This window comes from Populus nigra, chromosome 11, assembly GCF_951802175.1.
Source record: "Populus nigra chromosome 11, ddPopNigr1.1, whole genome shotgun sequence".
NCBI classification, from domain to species: Eukaryota; Viridiplantae; Streptophyta; class Magnoliopsida; order Malpighiales; family Salicaceae; genus Populus; species Populus nigra.
The window spans coordinates 14502233-14524352 of NC_084862.1; positions in this window are offsets into that span (position 1 = coordinate 14502233).

The following is a 22120-nucleotide window of genomic DNA, read 5'->3' on the forward strand; positions in this document are numbered from 1 at the left end:
TGATTCATCGTCCTAGGGTGCCTTTGTTTGCATTCCAAAGCTTTCTTTGTTCATTCGATGCATTGGCTCATTCATGTGATAGCTGTCGCGGGTGCGCGGCGTCGCGACGAAGTATTCCACTTTAAATCTAGGAGGTGTGTATGGTATCTATCTGGCAAATATGGGGAGACAAGAAAATATTGTCTTTTGTTGGTGGAAAATGGAATGGAAGTCGCCACCTAGTATTTTGGTCACTAGGAACCCTAACTGGTCTTAGAGATCGGGCACGGGGACTGGTTGCGTAAAGGGAAGGTATTAGCACCCCAAATACGCCCTATCTAAGGTAAGCTGCATTGTTTATTTGTCTGATAAAATCCAAGGTCTCGCTGTGTTTCCTAGTTGTTGGTATAGCTCAAGAAAAGTCCTCCTCAATAAGGAGGTCCTTATCTTATCTGGTAAAAAACCTAACCGTTCTAACGTCTATATAAAAACCGTATTTTTAATATCAAGAATACGTTTTACGTATAAATTCGTAATCCCAGATATTAAAAGAAGACAAAAAGATTTTTTTTTTAGAATTTTTGAAATATTGGCCTAGTTCTCATGGCTTGAATAAACTAGTTATTAAAGCCAAAATGCATGCTAATACATATATTGTTTTGAAATTTCCTTTGTTGTGTGAAAATATGATGTTATAATATTTATATATATATATTGGAGAGACTAGGCCGTATGCATGAAAACAAAACTTTTTTTTTTGAAAACTTGACAAAAACCGGGTATTTTAATACCGGATTTGTATCTTTACAGTATAAAAATACAAACCAATATTGATCAAAATACAGTAATAAAATTACAGAAAATCACATATTTTTTGAAATAATTTTTGAAGAATTTTTGTTCGAACGAGCCAGATCCGGCCCAAAAGGAAACTGGGCCGAAATCAGCCCAAAATAAATTGGGGCCTGGCTTCTACAGGGCTGGACTCAGCCCAGCAGCATGGGCAGGGCTGGGGTTCCAGCCCAAAACAAACATAGACTGGTTACTGTGCATATACACAGTAACTAGTGAATTATATTTCACGAACAGTGAAATAGCATTTCACTGTTCAAGTGAATTATATTTCACTTGAACAGTGAAATGCAAGGAAATGGTGCATGCACAGGGACGTGGGGAGCAAACCTGGTGGCGGAAACGGTGATTGAAGACGATGGCAATGGCGTACACTCGCGGTGGTGCTGATGGTGGCCGACCAGGGGTGGCTTGGATGGTGGTCGGTGGCTGTGAAAGCCGGGGAAAGCAGTTGTTTTCTCTTCCCCTCTGCAAAGGCGTTGCTCCTTCTCTTGGTTTCCTTTGTTCCCTCTGTCAACGCTGTTCTTCCCTCTTTACAGCAGCTTCATGGAGGTGCAGGAGGTGGCGGTCTGGGGAGCTGATTCTCGAGAAGGAAAAGTCTATGGTGCTGCTAACTTTCTCTACTGGTTCCCTGGTTCTGAAGAAGGTGAAGCTGATGGTGATGGTGGCTTCCTCTGTTATTTCCTGTGTTCTTGAGAAAAGAAGCCGATGGTTATGCTGGTGGCGACTGATCAGAGATGGTTGGATGGTGGTCAGTGGCTGTGGAGCCCGGTGACAACAACTATTTTCTCTTCTTCTTCCCCGTGCAGAGACGCCAGCCTCTGGTTTGCTTCCCTGTTTGCTTCTGTCAGCTCCTTCTTTGTTGATTCTCGGGTGTTCTCTGCTGCCAGCGATGTTCTTCCCTCTCTGCCGCTGCTTCGTGAAGGCACTGGTGGTGGCAGCCTTTTTTCCTTTTCTCCTATGTGTCTTTTCTTCAGCTCTGTTCTCCCCTGCTTCCCTTTCTTCCTTCTGTTTCTCACGGTGGTGTTGCCGGCGGGGAAGACAGTGGCAGCTGGTGGTGATGATGAAGTGCTCTGTTCCTGGTGGTGTTGCTGCGGGTGGGAAGAAGATGGTGAGCTGTCCTCGGTGGCGAGCAGTGTTTTGCTGCTTCGTTTCCTCTCTTCTTAACCTCTCACCGTCACTCTCGTCGTTTCAAACTTCTTCCTCTATCAGTTTAAAAAAATCTCTCCCCCTGTGTCTTTCTCCCTTCCCCCCTTTTCAGTTTCAAAAGAGCCCTCTCCCATCCAAAAAATCCCCCCCTTAATACAGCTGCTAAGAGCAGTATTTATAGGCGAAGGGGGAGCGGGGAAGGCATCATTGCGCATGGGGAGCAGGGCACGCGGCGGTTAGTCGGCTAGTGGGCGCGGGGCTTTAAGTTTTGGGAGCAGCATGCAGTCATTATTTCTTATTTAAAGGGGCGTGGGGCTCTAAGTTTTGGGAGCAGCAGGCAGGAAGAGGAACAGTGTCAAAACGACACTGTTCAGTTTTTTTTTTTTTAATTATTATTATATTTGTGGGGACCTAAAAATGGGTTACAACAATAGCCATCACTAAGATGTAAGTGCAGTGCCTATCTTAGGCTGTCTTCGACGATTACTGCTCTCGTTGTTCGTCAAGCTTGACTATGCCCCCAACTGTGGTGTTGCTTGATTCATCATGAAGGATTTTCTCTCCTGGATTCTTCTGAGAATTATCCTCTGATTGGTTGTGTGCATCATGCCAACACCCATCAAGATTGTCAATCAGTCATGGACTTGCCTCCAGTTGAAACATACCCTTCAAGTATGTTATCATCAGCTTTCAAGGAACTGCCAAGTCATCCAGACATGCCTCTCATAACTTGCCGTAAAAGGCTCTTTGTTGCATTCTCGATGCTCTTCTCAATGGATTCCTCTTGGCTTGTCAAATCAGCTTATAAAAAGAAATGATTTGGCATCATCAATGATGTTCATCACCCATATTCATGTGGTGAAGTGTGCATTTGAGCTTCAAAACAGATGGTCCCACAGTCAGTCTTGGTGGGTGCGTCCTTCCAACATTCATTCAAATGCAATTATGCAAATACATCGTTCAAAAGTCATAGCTATGTTGGAGATGATAAACCAAGATGAAGATATGAAAATATCCTTCAAGTGCAGCGTTGCTCATCGATCGCTACTGAAGTTCACTAAACCATGGATTGTCTTTGAACAATATTGCCCCCAGTATGATCTGCATGTGCTCATTCATTGATTATCTTTCTTTGAACACCATTGCCCTCAGCTCACTTATTCATCATTTAATCATCTTCAACTGCCCCCTAGCTGATCTGAATGTTGTTTGTCTTCCTTTTCAGGGTCCACTGTATTGCCCCCAGATGGTCAACTTTTCAAGGAGTGTCGAGAAGAGTTGATGTCATTTCTATCAGGGATTTTGCAAATTCGGTCAATGTTCTGGAATCAAATCTCATCTTTCAAATATCATGTCTATTCAAGTCTAATTGTTGAAATGAAATCAGAGAGATGTTAGTTTTGGAAAAGATCTTTTGAAAACCAAGCTTCTTCGATCAAAGATCCAACACACACTATTTAATGTAGTCCTTTGATTGCCTTGTATTTTGAAAACAAAAATGACCTGTTATAAGATTAAAATGACTTTTTCATGGTTTTTTGTGTCAGTTTTAATCTTTGATCTTGGGTATATCTTTCGATGGTCTACGATGAGGTGACCTTCTGTGAATTACAAGAAACAAAAGGCTCAAGTCAAAACTTGAGGATTCATCAAGAAAGATTGTTTTCTTTTTTTAGCACCAATTTTATCAGCATGCATAATGATCAGTAGCTTAATCCATGAAGCCACTACTCTTATGGAAAGGCTCTTCAAGTTTTGAGAGCGCCATTTATCGGTTCAAATTGCTTACTTGATCAAAAAGGGCTTTTAAAAGCATGTAATGCAGGCTATGGTTCATAGCTTATGAAAAAAAGGAAATTCACAGGCTCAAAAGGTGTTTGAGGGTTTCAAAGACCTAGGATCAATATCAACTATTCATCAACTTTCTTTCTCTTGTTGTCTTTGTAGAGAAAGTGACATACAACCTTGTTAATTTTAGAGATCAGAATTCTCTTAACATAGGTTATAATACAAACCCAACTTTTTCTTTGATGAATAATCAATAAATTTTTGAAGACACTAAAGGCTTTATCTTAGACACACCAAAAGACATGAAACTTGATTTTTTTGGTGTTGACTTTTGGCATTTGCTGTGTCTTTCTTTAATTGAAACATCTTTTTGCCCCTCTTAGAATTGATAGGCATTCTCCTTCCATTCCACTCTTTTTCTTTTTTCTTCTTCTTTTTCTTTTTTTTTTTGGTTTTACATAGCCTATCTCAAAGATTTCTTGGATGACCCTCAATCTCTGGCTTTTTTTCTTCTAGCCCTTTCTTAATCAGGAGCCAAAATCACAGGCCAAAGGGGAGGGTTTGCGGCGGCTCCAGCAGGGCAAAAAAAGGAAGGCTCCCTTTGGTTTGGGAGAGAACCAGGAGACCAGGGGAACGGCGGCCCCCTCTGAAAAAAGATGAAGACCTTGGGTTTTAGGGTTTTTTATGTTTAGCTGGTGGCCCCGTTAATTTTCCCCGCCCCCCCTGAATAAATTTTTCTCCCCCTGAATATGTTACTGTAGACTAGTATTTATAGGCAAAATGTTGCCGTATTTTCAAACTAATCCTTCAATTTTTCTTTTTCTTTCCTTTTCTTTCTTTTTTTTGTAAATTTCAATTTTGATATATTTTTTTATATTTTTTTAAAACGAGCAATATCAACGTTGACTCAACAAGAAAAATCAGTAATTGTAAAATTATCGCGTTAAAAGTTGAATGCGTTCCAAATACCTTTGAAAATTTAAATTTTTCTGAGATGATGTTGAAAATGCTAAAAATGATGCAAATATATCAAAAATATAAATTTTAGGGTTTTCATTATTTTTTGCCTTTTTTTAATTTTTTCTGAAAATTTATTAAAAATATAGGTCAAAAATTGTGCAGCAATATATCCCAGGCACAATATTACTTGAAGCGTTGCCGTTCCTAGCTAGCTCAATTTCTTGGCCTCTTTGTCAGCATTTCATGAGGTGTTTGGGCATTAACGCTGCGTATGGGAGTCTTTGATCAGTTATTTTGCTAGATTTAAAAACTGTATTTTGTTTCAATTATAATTTTTAAAGTATTTAATTAATCAATAAATACTATAATTTTACATAAATCATACTGAAAATTCTCTTATAAATTTAATTAATAAAAAAACTATAATATAGTTATATTTTTTAAAAAATTATATTTTCAAACCATAACTATAAAAACAATATATACACGTGAAATTTTCAATTTCTATGTCGTGGGCAAATGTAGCGTGGGATCACAACTCATTTAATATATTTTTTCATAAATACTTGGCATTGGTTCTCCTTTCCAGTCAGAGTAATGATGGTCTTTATGTCCTCTCAGAGTCTTTTGCCACGTCAGTTCCTCAAGCTATTTGGTCTCCTTGCATCTTCGTGACTGCCGACATGTGGCATCGTCGTTTGGGTCATCCAACCCCTCGCATTTTAGATTTGCTAGTTTCCAGCAATAAAATCATATGTACTTCTAAACGTTCTTTTGCTCAGTGCCAAGCTTGTCCTTTAGGCAAGTTGTTGTGTCTATCGTTGCGACTTACGGGTCACAAAACTACTGCCTCACTTGATTTAATATTTAGTGATGTTTAAGGTCTTGCCCCTATGTTTTCTTCTGAAAACAAAATTTTAACACCGGGAAAAGGGGGGGCCGAAGAGTGACCTGGCGTGGAGGAGGCGGTGCGTTGCTGGGAGGCTGGTGGTGCTGCGGTGGAGGCTGGTTCCGGCTGGAAGAAGGAGCGGATTCCTCCAGAGGAGAAGGAAAACTCTCGGCTGGAGCTGTTGGTGTGACTGAGGAAGGGATGTGGTGTTTCGTGGGAAGGATGGTGGCGAGATCAGTGGTGGCGGCTGGAGGCCACGGCGGAGAGAAAAGAAAGAGAAAGAGAAGGCTGGTTGCAGGAAAACCGGGCAAGAAAAGCTTATTTTGTGCCGATTTCAAGCTCCCCTCCACCAACCATTTGACCATGAAAATTTCTCCTATTTATAAGGCTGGAAAGAGGGTAATCTTGTCTTCAATGGGGAAAATGTCTCAGCCCTTGATTCGACTCGAGTAATCCAAACCGTTGGTTCAAAGTGTGCACCTCGAACTGCCAAATTTGCAGACTGCCCGAGGTGCACGATTTGGCCAGATAAACGGAGCCGTTCCAAACCTTTTTGACCCGACCGGACCACTCCCCGGGATAAAGGGGTTCCAGGTGGACATGTTGGTGCATGCTTTGTCGGATTTGGGGGCCAAACGAGGCAGAAAATACGCCTGAAAGTCGGCCACTCGGGCAGCTTGGTGGGGAAGAAAATGAACAGTACCGGGCGACGCGTCGCCTGGTTCCTCCCCTTCTTCTTTTTTTTTTTAAAAATATGAAACGGCGTCGTTTTGGATAAAACGCGCCTTTTCATTTAAAAGTGGCGCCAAAACGCGCCAAGTTTCGAAACAGCCCTTAATCATTTTTTTTTCTTCAATTGCATCCCTGCCAATTTCGGTCTCTGCCCCTCTTGTTGGCCGCGTTTTTCACTTTAGTCCTTGGCCTCTGATTTATGCAATTGAGCCCTTAATTGATCAATAAACTTCCAATTTCTTCAATTAGGTCCCTGAATCTATTAATTGCAGCCCCTCCATTTACGCGCCTCTTCAAATTTGGTCCCTGGTTTTGGATTTCTTCAATTAAGTCCCTAATTGGCCCTTAAACTTCAATATTTATGCAATTAAGCCCCTGATTTGACCTAATAAATTCCTAAAAAATATATTTTGGCCCAGAACTTAAATTTCTTCTAATTAAAGCCCAAATTGACTTAAAAATCAATTTTTCTTGCAATCAAATCCCCTATAAATTAATTTAAAAAATCCAATTAAGTCCATAAACATCCAAATTTGGGCTTTTCTCCTCAAATTTCAAATTTTCCTTCTCAACAGGGCTCTCTCCTCCTTCAAGAATATACTGTCAAAAATCCAATCTTTGTATTTTTAACCTCATTGACCAATTTTCCAACCATTTTCTGAGCGCTTTTGCCTCCTGTTATTTTTTTCTAACCTCCCTTGGCTATATATATATTTTTTATATATATATTTTGTGGGGGACCCAAAAAAGGGTTACAACAGATGCCCCCTCTTTATAATGCTTACGGAGCAGGGGTTTTGCGCAGTAAGTTTTATAAAGATAAACCCAAAATAAAACTCCCGGAACTGATATGGTTGAAGCTTGATTGATCTGATACTTGTCTTTTATAGCAATCTCAACTTGGAATCCCATCTAGCGATTCCATTTAACCAACATGAAAAATAAGGTCCCGTCTGGCGACCTCCTTTAACCAATATCGAAATACGAGATCCCTTCTGGCAATCTCCTTTAACAAAAGATCTTAGAATCCCATCAGGCGATTCCTTGTAACCAATGTTGAAAAATGAGGTCCCTTCTGGCGACCTCCTTGGATGAATATCAAAATACGAGATCCCTTCTGGCGATCTCCTTTAATCAACTTGGAATCCCATATGGCGATTCCTTTATTTATCTTCTCTTTTTTGTTTTGTTTTTTTTTTTAAAACCAACATGAAAATACAAGGTCCCATCTGGCGACCTCCAAATAGAGAAACACGAGATCCCTTCTGGCGATCTCCTTTAACTTGGAATCCCATCTGGCGATTCCTTTTATTCAAATGAAAAATGAGGTCCCATCTGACGACCTTCAAATAGCGAAACACGAGATCCCTTCTGGTGATCTCTTTTAATCAACTTGGAATCCCATCTGGCGATTCCTTTTATTCAAACGAAATACGAGGTCCCATCTGGCGACCTCCAAATAGCAAAACACGAGATCCCTTCTGGCGATCTCCTTCAATCTTGGAATCCCATCTGGCGATTCCTTTTATAACCAACATGAAAAAACGAGGTCCCATCTGACGACCTCCAAATAGCGAAACACGAGATCCCTTCTAGCGATCTCCTTCAACTTGGAATCCCATCTCGCGATTCCTTTTATTCAAACGAAATACGAGGTCCCATCTGGCGACCTCCAAATAGCAAAACACGAGATCCCTTCTAGCGATCTCCTTCAATCTTGGAATCCCATCTGGCGATTCCTTTTATTCAAATGAAATATGAGGTCCCATCTGACGACCTCCAAATAGCAAAACACGAGATCCCTTCTGGCGATCTCCTTTAACTTGGAATCCCATCTGGCGATTCCTTTTATTCAAACGAAATATGAGGTCCCATCTGGCGACCTCCAAATAGCAAAACACGAGATCCCTTCTGGCGATCTCCTTCAATCTTGGAATCCCATCTGGCGATTCCTTTTATAACCAACATGAAAAAACGAGGTCCCATCTGACGACCTCCAAATAGCGAAACACGAGATCCCTTCTGGCGATCTCCTTCAACTTGGAATCCCATCTGGCGATTCCTTTTATTCAAACGAAATACAAGGTCCCATCTGGCGACCTCCAAATAGCAAAACACAAGATCCCTTCTGGCGATCTCCTTCAATCTTGGAATCCCATCTGGCGATTCCTTTTATTCAAATGAAATATGAGGTCCCATCTGGCGACCTCCAAATAGCAAAACACGAGATCCCTTCTGGCGATCTCCTTCAATCTTGGAATCCTATCTGGCGATTCCTTTTATTCAACATGTAATACGGGGTCCCATCTGGCGACCTCCGAATAGGGAAACACGAGATCCCTTCTGGCAATCTCCTTTAATCAACTTGGAATCCCATCTGGCGATTCCTTTTATTCAATATGTAATACGGGGTCCCATCTGGTGACCTCCGAATAGCGAAACACGAGATCCCTTCTAGCGATCTCCTTTAACTTGGAATCCCATCTGGCGATTCCTTTTATTCAAACGAAATACGAGGTCCTATCTGGCGACCTCCAAATAGCAAAACACGAGATCCCTTCTGGCGATCTCCTTCAATCTTGGAATCCCATCTGGCGATTCCTTTTATAACCAACATGAAAAAACGAGGTCCCATCTGGCGACCTCCAAATAGCGAAACACGAGATCCCTTCTGGCGATCTCCTTCAACTTGGAATCCCATCTGGCGATTCCTTTTATTCAAACAAAATACGAGGTCCCTTCTGGCGACCTCCAATATCGAAATACGAGATCCCTTCTGGTGATCTCAAACAACTTGGAATCCCATCTGGCGATTCCTTATTACCAAAGCTGATATCGATGTCGTTCTTCCTGATGGCAGGGTTCAAAACTTTTCATGTTCTCTCTTTTCCTTGTTCTTCTTGTTGTTTCAAAATCCACTAGGGTTCAAAACCGTGATTCTTTACTATCACCCACTATGATTCTTTCTTCGTCTCCAATCTTGCTAGAATGCATTAAGAACTCCTCCTGTAATGATCCAGAAAGCATATATGCAATGATTTATGATTAGATGCCATGCATGCATTCGTACCTGGTTTTGAAACATAGGCCCCATCCTCCTCTTCTAGTTCATGAAGCTCTCTCTTGCTTGAGCTTGCTTTTGAAGTCGTATGCTGGATTCATCTCTCATGTTGTCTCTGACTCTCTTCAAGTGGTCCTTTTCCCAAAATGTATGACTTGTCATTGCCTCTTTGTCATGCTTTTGTCAAATGCTTTAGCTTGGTTTTCAAATCTATAGGCTTCCGTAAAACTTTCATGAAAACATCTCTTATTGCCCCCAGTGTAGGGGTGTGATTTTAGTCTAGGCTTTTGTATAGAGAAGAAATTCGTTCAGCCGATGCTAAACTTTTTAGGTGCGATAACAACAAGACATGCACTGTTGGGATTAATGCAAAAAATGATTGTTGTGAGATCAATGCAAAAGAGGAAAAAGTCAATGGCCAAACTTTGCTTTATTGATTTAGGAGCCTACATCAAGCATAATATCTTTTTACAGAGTCAGAATTCACGGGTCGAGCTAGGTCTTCTCCATCCATTCTAGCCAACTTCAGCGCTCCTCCTGAGAATGCTTTCTTTACTATGTAAGGACCCTCGTAATTCGGTGCCCATTTGCTTTGATCGTCTCCAGGTAGTGACAAAAGTTGTTTTTGCCTTATCCTCCGGAGCCATTTTTATCTGGTTGTATTCTAAAAGACCATCCATAAAGGAATATGTGGAACTCCGGGCAGCGTTGTCCACTAAAACATCTATGTGTGATAGGGGAAAATCATCCTTGGGGCTAACTTTACGCACACTCTAATCTTCCCTTCATTCTTAGGCACCACAACAATGTTAGATACCCATTGTGGATATCTAACTACTTCTAGAAAGCCAGCATCTCATTGCTTCTCGAGTTCTACCTTAACCTTGATCCAAATATCCGGGTGGGCCCTCCTCAGCTTCTGCTTGACTGGCTTACAACCTTCTTCCAATGGTATCTTGTGTACTACAATATTTGTATCCAACCTAGGCATATCTTCCTAGGACCAAGCAAAGACATCTGAATATTCTTGTAATAGGGTGATCATTTTTATCCTTTGTTCAGAAGTAATTAGGGTACCTATTTTCAACTCCTTCTTGAACTGATCACTACCTATATTGATGGTTTCGAGTTCCTCTGCGGCAGGTTTCCAAGTCTGTTCCTGTTGTTCTACTAGCCTGGTGAATTCACTGATATTGCTTTCATCCCACTCTTCTTCTTCCATAGTTATCACATGTTCATTCAAGTTTGGCCATTTATTCTTGATGTTGAATGTATGTAATGTTGTAGGAGATCCGCTTTCAGGATTCCTGAAGGCGGGAAGTGTTTGGTGTAAATGCATAAAAAAAAGAAGGCAATTTGTGAAAAGTGTATGATCTCACAATTTATTTAAAGAAAAGGTGGGCTCCATGACAAACATAAAATCTAGCTGACATCATGAGCCTTGATTGTCAACTAGAGGAAATAAAAGCAAACATAAGCAATGACAAAAGCATGTTAAGGCAAACAAAGTTGGTTTATATTTTGAAAACTACTGGAGCTTCTTGGGTCACCTAGTTCTGAAACTTCTCGTCTCGAGCCAACTTACGCACAAAGGTCTTGGCGGAGCCTTCTTCTATGGTGTAGACCGTCAGTTATGGGAGTGCTTCATCTCCTTTTCTTGCTACTGTCTTCATGTCATCTTCTTTCATCTTGTTTTCCCCCAAGGTATTTATGCTCATGTTTGACAGCTCTTGATAAAGGCTTTCGGCTTCTTTATCATGTTGCATTATGTATGCAGCTTTTGGGAATGACACGCTAAGGGGAGGGATTTCTAGCTTTTCTTCTTCAGGCTCTCTTCCTTTAATTCTAGCCATCCTTCTTGCCCTTCTCCGACCAGCAGCCCACCGATAATCCTCTTGGCTAGGTTGATACCCTAACCCAAATCTTTGAGCAGCACTTTTCATCCTTGCCGGATTAACCCCTTCTAGTATCCCGATAATAAGGTTATACTGAAATGGGATCCCGCGGTCCAAGAAGCATAGACTCGCCATCCTTGCTGCTTCTGAGATCCTTGGCCTTCTTAGCACTGTGTTCTCCGGCACCCAGTCAGTGTTCACAATCTCAAAAGCATGGATATTGTTATCTTTGCAATCATCTGCCTCTATAAAAGGCACACCCACATTCTTTATCATGGATACTGTCTCCTCGGCCTTGACAATTACCAACATCCCATTCATGATATACTTCAGGCATTGGTGCACTAACGAAGCTACTGCCCCAGCTGCATGAATCCAAGGTCTTCCTAACAACATACTATAGGAAGGGTGGATATCCATAACCTGAAGTGTTACTAGGAACATTTGTGGTCCCATATATAGCTCAACTTCTAAAGTCCTAATTATTGGCCTAGGTGAGCCATCATACGCTCTGGCCATCATAGTACTCGGCTTTATATGGGATTCATCGATCGACATTTCTTCCAGCATGTGCTTTGGCAACACGTTAAAGGCTGAGCCATTATCAATGAGTACTTTTCCTATGAGGCAGTCCTTGCACCTAACCGTAATGTATAAGGGCTTGTTATGTCTGGTACCTTCAGCATCAAGCTCATCAGCCGTGAAGTACAGGTAATTAGTTGCATGGATCCTTCCCACTAGATGCTCCATGGTTTTATGTTCAATGTCTTGGGGTACATATGCCTCATTCAATACCTTTTGCAAGGCGTTTCGATGTGGCTCAGAGCTGAGTATCAAGGACATAAGGGAGATCCTAGCAGGAGTCTTCTTTAGTTGATCTACTATGCAATATTCGCTATGCTTGATCAACTTCAAGAATTCATTCGACTCTTCTTCTGTTACCGGCTTATTAACTTCTAGTGCTTTGTCCAGATCTACCACTTCTTTGCCCTTTGCCTTCCTCAACTCCTCGGGCGTAAAGCAACGACCACTCCTGGTCAAACCACTTATCTCAGTTTGGAACAAAGGAAGAGGAGCTCGAACGTTGGAGGTATAACCATAATTATAAGGCATGGCATTGTGATTCCTTTTTATGTAGGATGGTTTAACCAAGATTAGCCTTGGGGGCCCATTAGTCGTTTGTTGGATCCTGCATACTCCTGTCATCTCATCTTGACCTTCCATCATGCTCACCTCACCCTTGCTCTCCATGGGTTCAATTCTCAACTCCCCCATTTTTAGCATTTTTGCAATCTTTTCGCAAAACTCGATGCAATCCTCAATATGATGTCCATCTCTTCCATGGAATTCACAGTAATCATATCCCTCCGAATGGCTTTCCACATTTGCCTCTAGAAAGCCTGATCGTACTAACATGTCGTACAACTTCTTCATGGACACCTTCAACACCTTGCATTGATTTCCCACTTCGATCATACCTATTCCACTACTACTTGGGGCATGCTTAGGCAATGGGTTTGAATTAACATTGGGCTTGTCTTCAAAGGATACCCATCCCATCTTAATAAGCTCCAATAACCTCTTCTTGAAAGTGTAACAAGTTTCAATCCCATGCCCGGGATTACCCGCATGGTACTCACAAGTCAACTCGGGCTTGTACCAAATTGGGAATGGTGGTTGTAATGGTAATGTAGGGATAGGAGCGATGTGCCCAATGCTCAATAGTTTGGCGTACATGTCCTTCAAAGGCATGGGTAGTGGCGGTAGTTGTTCTGAAGGGTATCTTATATAGGGTCTTTGGTAGTGATTTTGGTTGTTTGACTGGTTATTTGTTCGATTAGGGGAAAATGGTTGGTTAAAGTTCATGCGTGAGAATTGAGAGGTAGGTACTTGAGGATTATGGAAATCTACTCTCTTGTCCTTATACCCACCTTCCAGATTGTTAACATCGTCTTCTCTCTTTCTTCCAATAAAACCCTTCTTTTCCACTGGCATTGCTATTCGCCCAGCTTTAATCCCTTGTTCTATCCTCTCAGCTATGCGTACCGCATCATAGAAATGTTGAGAGGAGCTACCCATTAGGTGCTCATAGTAAGGTGCTTTGAAGGTATTGGCAAACAAGCTCACCATCTCCGTTTCTATCAAAGGGGGTTGGACATGCATTGCCTCATCCCTCCATCTTTGTGCATAAGCCCTTACCGACTCCTGGCTCTTTTTCTCCATTGCCATTAGACTTGCTCGATCAGGAGCGATTTCCATGTTAAACTTGTACTGTTTGAGGAAAGCCTCCACCAAGTCTCTCCAGCTCTTGATCCTGATGCTGTCTAACCTCATATACCAGCTTAAAGCGGATCCTGCTAGGCTATCTTGAAAGAAATAGATTAGCAATTTATCATCACAGATTACTTCCGCCATTTTATTGCAGTAGGATCGAAGGTGAGTGTTTGGGCATTCCAAACCGGTATACTTAATGAACTCTGGTATTCGAAAATCTTTTGGCACCACGATGTTTGGTACCAAACATACTTCGGCTGCTCGCATAGGGTCAAACCAGTCATTACCCTCAACTGCCCTTAATCTTTCTTCTAGAGCAAATAGCTTGTCTTGGTCCATCACACTGGGAGACCTATTATCCGGGACTCCCTCCGTTGTTAAGTCCACAGTGATTGGAGCGTGAGTTGGCTGGATAGGGGTGATAGGCACAAAATGTTGTTCATTGGCCGAGTTTGCCCCTTGGTTTTGAGATGTTTGAGGGATGTAAGCTGTTGGCACTCCTTTAGGCTGTTGTGCTGATGTTCCCTCCCCGTTCTTAGCTCTCAGAAGCTGTTCAAGTAAATCGATCAGCCGAGAAACTTCATTTTTCACGGACTCCAACTTGGTTTGATAATGTGACTCTAAGTGAGCTCTTTCTTCGTTCTCCATCCTCGATCTAGACCGGGTGTTGTGGATTTTGGATGTGGGACCTATGTTTCACGATCTGGCATGCATATGATGTATTAAAAATGAATGCTTGATGAAAATATGATGCTCGTGCAATGTATATTTTAGAGTCGACTCATGACTTTCGTAATCCTTTAGGCAAGATTTCTGAGTTGACCCGATTACTGTAAAGGAGGGTTTGCCAAGTTCTTATCATAGTAGCTTACCAAACACATTAGAAAGAAAGATAGGTCATGGCCTTCTTATAAATAGAAGTCGTTCATACAATGATTACAAAACAGGGCGTTATACACTGCTACCCTTAAAAGGCATTTCCTCTATTAGCTAAGTCCCCAATAAAACAAGTGATGGCCGCCATATATTCTCGGTACTTTGAAGCGTCATTTCCAACTTGGGTAGCTTGTTGTTGCAATCGTTCTGCATAGCGGGCTGCTTGCTCGACCTGCTTCGTTATGTGCCTTATCTTATCATGGAACACGGTGTTATCTGCAATTATCACTTCGTTGCTGGCTCCTAGGGCTTTATTACTTCTTTCCAACACTCGGACCATATCCTCTGACCGGGCCAACTTATCCCTTACCCTCTGTAGTTCTTCCTTTTCGATATCCAGCTTGGCTATTTTGGAGTTAATTTGAACTGTAAAGCTATCCATGTAGTCTTGACATTCTTGACACTCTTGCTTAGCCTTACTGAGCTCCTCTTCCATCTCGAAGTAGTGGCTTCTCATCTCTTTTAACTCTTCTTCTCGTATCTCAATCTTCGATTGTAAAGCCATCATCCTTCCTTTCGAAGACTCGGCTCTCTTCTGGTAATCTCTCATATCAGACTCTGCCGCCTTTCTTGAACTTCTCTCTTCCTCCAATTGCATCATATATTGAGCTCTGATCCTTCTTTCCTCTTCTATGTCGAGATGGGCTAGCCAATTTTTCTCTTTTTCAACTTCTACCTTCTTTAAAAGCAGGCTCCTTCCCTTTTTCAAGGAATCCATCATCTCTTTATCGACACTCATCTTGCCTTTGGTTGATCTCTTAACCTTAGCCAACTCTTTTTGTATGAGCCCGTTTTTGTTAGACAGCTCATCATACTCATTTATTCAATTCCTTAACTCAGCCTGAACTGCTTTTGCTATTTCTTCAGCTACCTCGGCCTTTTTCTGCCACTCCTTTAAGGACGTTAATTGCTTATCCTGTTTTTCCAACTGCTGGTTCAAGTAAACCCTCATCGTGTTTTCTTCTTCTAATTGATTTTCTAACAGTCGTTGCTGCCCTTTGCTTTTGCTGAGATCCATTCTACATTGTTCTAGCTGCTTTCTCAACTCTTCCTCAATATCAGTCCTTTTCCTTTTTTGTTGCTCTATTGTGGATGCTGGATGTTTTGGTATTGAGAAATCCTTCACTTCAGAAAGCTCTTCGTTCCTCCAAACTGCATAGTTCTGGCTGAATGATGTTTCAAATGTGCTCCCTTCTTGCCTTTTTACCATCAGGGGTCTTTCCCAATCTTGTCGGATAAGTTCCATCTCCTCGAGGAAAGCTTGGTGCTTGAATAAACCGACAAAATCAGCTAAACCCAGAGTTCTTGGTGCATACTGCATTCCACCCAACTGCCTTGTTACTAGGGCGGGCGCATAACTGATGTACCCGATTACACCAATCAAAGGAACCCATATCTTGTTTCCACAGCTCATTGTGCAGATGGCGTTGTTCATCCATTGTGCTTTCCATTTGAAGTTGCTTCTTGGCAATGCTGCATATTTATCTATCCATGCTTTCTCATCCCAATTCTTCCAAGTCTCATCCATGGTAATTTTTAACGGTCTCAAGTCAAACCACCAAAAGTTGTTAAAGATGTCCCTTGGTGTTTCGATATGACTGATAATCCATAAATACAACATAGGGGTGCAACATCTCATGGCTCCTTTTCCATGCATTCTGCAGTGGTTGAGTGATAACATGGTTTCTCCCAAAATGGCTGACGAGGGATTGATCCGGTCATGCTCATATTCTATGAAGACACTTGCTGCTTCCAAACTGATGACTCCGATCTCGGAAGGGAACAATACTAGCCCAAAAATGGCGAAGGCCACCAACCTGTACCGTTCCTCTCCCAACTTGCCTTCTTCAGCATTTTTCTTCATTCGGGCTTCAATGACCTTCCATTTGAAACCCCCTTCGGCGACTCTACATTGGCTGATCTTTCCCAAGCCTAATAAACTGACTACCTCTGAAGCTGTGTCTTCAAATCTTCGCCTTAGGTAGATCCTGTGGCTGTTGTTTGGAAAATCTAGAATCCTTTCATATTCCTCCAAAGTCGGTGTCATATCAATGTTCCCAAAGGTAAAACTCCGATAACTAGGATCCCAAAAATTCAGTAGGGCTTTGATTGCTGCTGCTTATACGGGTAACCTCATTAGTTGTGCAATTCTCCCATATCGCCTTTCGAAAATAGTCTCATCAATAAATTCCATAATAGACACTAACTTCCCCAAGTCATTTACCATGTGATTTATCTTGGTAATGCAAGGCAACCTACTAGCATCGATTCTTGGGCATTTTCCTTCAGCTACTTGAGTCAACTCAGATTCTTGCCCAAACTCTTGGAAAGATAGGTACTTAGTCATGATTTCGGCTCAAAACCTGGATTGATGAATTTAACATTATTAATCATGATGCAAATGAACGTAAGATAGATATCCTAAGGACAAGTTCTATGTATTAGGTGAGAGCGGGTAGGTTTTCTATCTGGTCTCGAAGGGTCTCATATCTGCCCAGTGACGTTCTTCGTAAAGACAGTATGAGGGCGTTGCAAGAAATAGTTAAGGTAAGTATACCCACCATTACCGAGCAGACACTCAGATATGAGTTGGGTGTTTCACGCATCTGAACCCTGACCAATAGTCATAGGGCAGATCGCTACTCCCCCACCTAACTTAAAGCTTGTGTGTGCTTCTCAAAATCAAAGTATGTGATGCATGTGACAGTTCTATACAAATGCATGAACAATATTGCGTAAAAATATTTAAAGCATATAAGCAGATAACCAAAGGAAAGGCAAATTAACAATAAACACATGAAAACACAAATAAATCAGACAAAAACAAAACTTAGTCCACAAGGTCCCCAGCGGAGTCGCCATTCTGTTGCGGGTGCGCGGCGTCGCGGCGAGTATTCCACTTTAAAAAACTAGGAAATGTGTATGGTATCTATTTGGCAAATGTGGGGAGACAAGAAAATATTATCTTTTGTTGGTAGAAAATGGAATGGGAGTCGCCACCTAGTATTTTGGTCACTAGGAACCCTAACTGGTCTCAGAGATTGGGTACGGGGACTGGTTGCGTAAAGGGAAGGTATTAGCACCCCAAATACGCCCTACCTAAGGTAAGCTGCATTGTTTATTTGTCTGATAAAATTCAAGGTCTCATTGTGTTTCCTAATTGTTGGTCCGTCTATGGTTCAAGAAGAGTCCTCCTCAATAAGAAGATCCTTATCTTATCAGGTAAAACCTAACCGTTCTAACGTCTATGTAAAAAATCATATTTAATCAGGAATACATTTTACGTATAAATTCGTAATCCCAAATACTAAAAGAAGACAAAAAGATTTTTTTAGAATTTTTGAAATATTGGCCTAGTTCTCATGGCTTGAATAAACTGGTTATTAAAGCCAAAATGCATGCTAATACATATATCGTTTTGAAATTTCTTTTGTTGTGTAAAAATATGATGCTATAATATATATATATATATATATATATATATATATATATATATATATTTGAGAGACTAGGCTGTATTTTAAAACAAAACATTTTTTAATTATGTATATATATTTTTTGTTTTGACGCAAATCGGGTATTTTAATACTGGGTTGGTATCCTTACGGTATAAAAATACAACCAAATATTAATCCACTTTAATAAAAAATGCAGAAAAATCAACAATATTTTTAAAGATATTTAGAAATTTTTGAAAGCAAAAGACATTTTTTTATTTTGAAAATTTTTGACATTTTGATGGAAACCGGGTATTTTAATACCGGATTTGTATCTTTACAGTATAAAAATACAAACCGATATTGATCAAAATACAATAATAAAATTACAGAAAATCAAATATTTTAGAAATAATTTTTGCAGAATTTTCTTTAAATTTTATATATATATATATATATATATATATATATATATCTATATATAAATAATACAAAACAATATAATATATAATATATAATATTAAATGGGCTGGGCTGGTCCGGCCCACCCAACTGGGCTGGGCCGGACTCAGCCCCAAAGGTGTTGGGCCGATCTCGGCCCAAAATGTATTGGGCCGATTTCGGCCCAAAATACTATTACTCTCTTCTGGGCTAGACCCGGCCCAGAATACAGGGCTGGGCCAGGATTCGCCTGGCCCAGACCAAAACGGGCGGGGGGGAATTATTTCCCCCCCCACCCCTCCATGCAGAACGTTATTTGTTCTGCATGTAGAGAAGAGAAAACAAAATTTTAACACCGGGAAAAGGGGGGGCCGAAGAGTGACCTGGCGTGGAGGAGGCGGTGCGTTGCTGGGAGGCTGGTGGTGCTGCGGTGGAGGCTGGTCCCGGCTGGAAGAAGGAGCGGATTCCTGCAGAGGAGAAGGAAAACTCTCGGCTGGAGCTGTTGGTGTGACTGAGGAAGGGATGTGGTGTTTCGTGGGAAGGATGGTGGCGAGATCAGTGGTGGCGGCTGGAGGCCACGGCGGAGAGAAAAGAAAGAGAAAGAGAAGGCTGGTTGCAGGAAAACCGGGCAAGAAAAGCTTATTTTGTGCCGATTTCAAGCTCCCCTCCACCAACCATTTGACCATGAAAATTTCTCCTATTTATAGGGCTGGAAAGAGGGTAATCTTGTCTTCAATGGGGAAAATGTCTCAGCCCTTGATTCGACTCGAGTAATCCAAACCGTTGGTTCAAAGTGTGCACCTCGAACTGCCAAATTTGCAGACTGCCTGCGGTGCACGATTTGACCCGATAAACGGAGCCGTTCCAAACCTTTTTGACCCGACCGGACCACTCCCCGGGATAAAGGGGTTCCAGGTGGACATGTTGGTGCATGCTTTGTCGGATTTGGGGGCCAAACGAGGCAGAAAACACGCCTAGAAGTCGGCCACTCGGGCAGCTTGGTGGGGAAGAAAATGAATAGTACCGGGCGACGCGTCGCCTGGTTCCTCCCCTTCTTTTTTTTTTTTTAAATATGAAACGGCGTCGTTTTGGATAAAACACGCCGTTTCATTTAAAAGTGGCGCCAGAACGCGCCAAGTTTCGAAACAGCCCTTAATCATTTTTTTTTCTTCAATTGCATCCCTGCCAATTTCGATCTCTGCCCCTCTTGTTGGCCGTGTTTTTCACTTTAGTCCTTGGCCTCTGATTTATGCAATTGAGCCTTTAATTGATCAATAAACTTCCAATTTCTTCAATTAGGTCCCTGAATCTATTAATTGCAGCCCCTCCATTTACGCGCCTCTTCAAATTTGGTCCCTGGTTTTGGATTTCTTCAATTAAGTCCCTAATTGGCCCTTAAACTTCAATATTTATGCAATTAAGCCCCTGATTTGACCTAATAAATTCCTAAAAAATATATTTTGGCCCCAGAACTTAAATTTCTTCTAATTAAAGCCCAAATTGACTTAAAAATCAATTTTTCTTGCAATCAAATCCCCTATAAATTCATTTAAAAATCCAATTAAGTCCATAAACATCCAAATTTGGGCTTTTCTCCTCAAATTTCAAATTTTCCTTCTCAACAGGGCTCTCCTCCTTTAAGAATATACTGTCAAAAATCCAATCTTTGTATTTTTAACCTCATTGATCAATTTTCCAACCATTTTCTAAGCGCTTTTGCCTCCTGTTATTTTTTTCTAACCTCCCTTGGCTATATATATATTTTGTGGGGGACCCAAAAAAGGGTTACAACACCTTCCATCCTTGCGTCCTCCAATTCTTTCAGCCTACCACTTTACCAACCAGCCCAAACAACACCTCTGTTCTCCCCTCTGTCGCACCCCAACGGACCCCTCACTTGCCCACAGCCTCTGCCTCCGCTTCACCCCCACCCAGCCCTACCATATTGTCACCAGCTGCTTGTTTTTTAAATGATCATTATGCAGGAACAGGTTCCCCATCGCCAGATGCCCTTGCCTTCAGCTCTGACGCTGTAGAATAGCCCAGTTCTATAGCAGCTCACTGGTGTCTGCCTAGTCTAGTCCCTCCACTGCCTCTCCAGCCGACCTGCAGCTTTGTGTTGACCTTTTCTCATATCCTCTCCAGCAACTTCTAGGTATTGTCTCTCCTTCTCCACGCCCAGCTGCTCACCAACATCCCATGGTTCTCTGTCCTCAATAACCCAGGACAACACTATCCACAACAACTACCATCGCCTCTGTTGCCTCCTTCAGCCAGGTAGTTTCTCTTCCTACTCATTAGCCACTTGTTTTTAATGATGCTAATAGGTATGAGGCATGGCATAAAGGAAATTCAGGCCTTACACGCTAACATAACTTGGACCTTAGTGCCGTTTCACCCTTTGATGAATGTTGTTGGTAGTCAGTGGGTGTACAAGATTAAACGCAGATCTGATGGCAGCATTGAGAGATATAAGGCGTGTTTAGTTGCTAGAGGTTTCACTCAGCAAGAAGGTATTGATTACTCTAAAACCTTTAATCATGTTCTTAAACAGGCGACTGTCAGATTAGTCTTCTTCATTGTCGTTTCGTGTGATTGGAAAATTCATCAACTTGATATCCATAATGCCTTCCTCAATGTCGTTCTTTATGAGGAGGTCTACATGAAACAACCTCCAGGTTTTGTTGATTCAGCTCTCCCCTCTCATGTGTGTCGATTGCATAAGTCTCTATATGGTTTAAAACAGGCTTCGCGGGCTTAGTACACTCATCTGAATGATTTCCTGCTATCTATTGGTTTTTGTGCCTCTAAGGTGGATTCCTTATTGTTTATCTTCTCTATTAGTGTTTATATTTGATATCTTATGGTCTATGTTGATGATATTCTGCTTATAGGTAGCAACTCTTTTCTGCTTCAACAGCTCATAGCTACTAAGCTCAGAATTTAAGCTTCGCGACTTGGATACTATTCATTATTTTTTGGGTATTGAAGTTTAGCCTACTGGTATGGGTCTTATGCTTCGACATCATAAATATACACTTGACATCCTCACTCGGGCTGGTATGTTATCTTGCAAACTTGTTGATACTTTATATCTACATCCAAAAACTACCATACTACCAGATCCTCTATTTTCTGATTCTACACGCTTTCGTCAAATTGTGGGTGCTCTTAAATATCAAACCTTTACGAGATCATATATTTGATTTTCTCGGCTTTCACTTGAGGGGGTGTGTTAGAGAATAATATAAATCATATCTTGTGATCTCAACCCAAAAGTTTAAGCTGTTAGGTGATGCTCCAAGATATGATTATCATTTTGTCCGAGATAGAGTTGCGAAGAAGGAGATTCAAATTCGTTTTATTTCTTCTTAGGATCAACTTGCAGATGTTTTTACTAAACCACTTCCTACCGCTTCGTTTACTGCTTTTCGTTTCAAGCTTCTGGTTGATCCTCCACCCTCAGCTTGAGGGGGCATATTATAGAATGTACTTATATAGAAAATTTTGTAGTTATACTCTTGTGTGGTAACCTCCACCATTATTATTGTATATTACCCTACACATATATATATAGAAAGGGTTGGCTAACCAATAGGTTAAACCTCCTAATTATTCTCAACTTACCCTATATAATCCCCACGTTTTCATTAGGCTGTGTTACCATTGATTCCTTTGTTCTCCTCACAGTTTTCAAAACTCCATTGCTTCAAATACTTCTCAACAG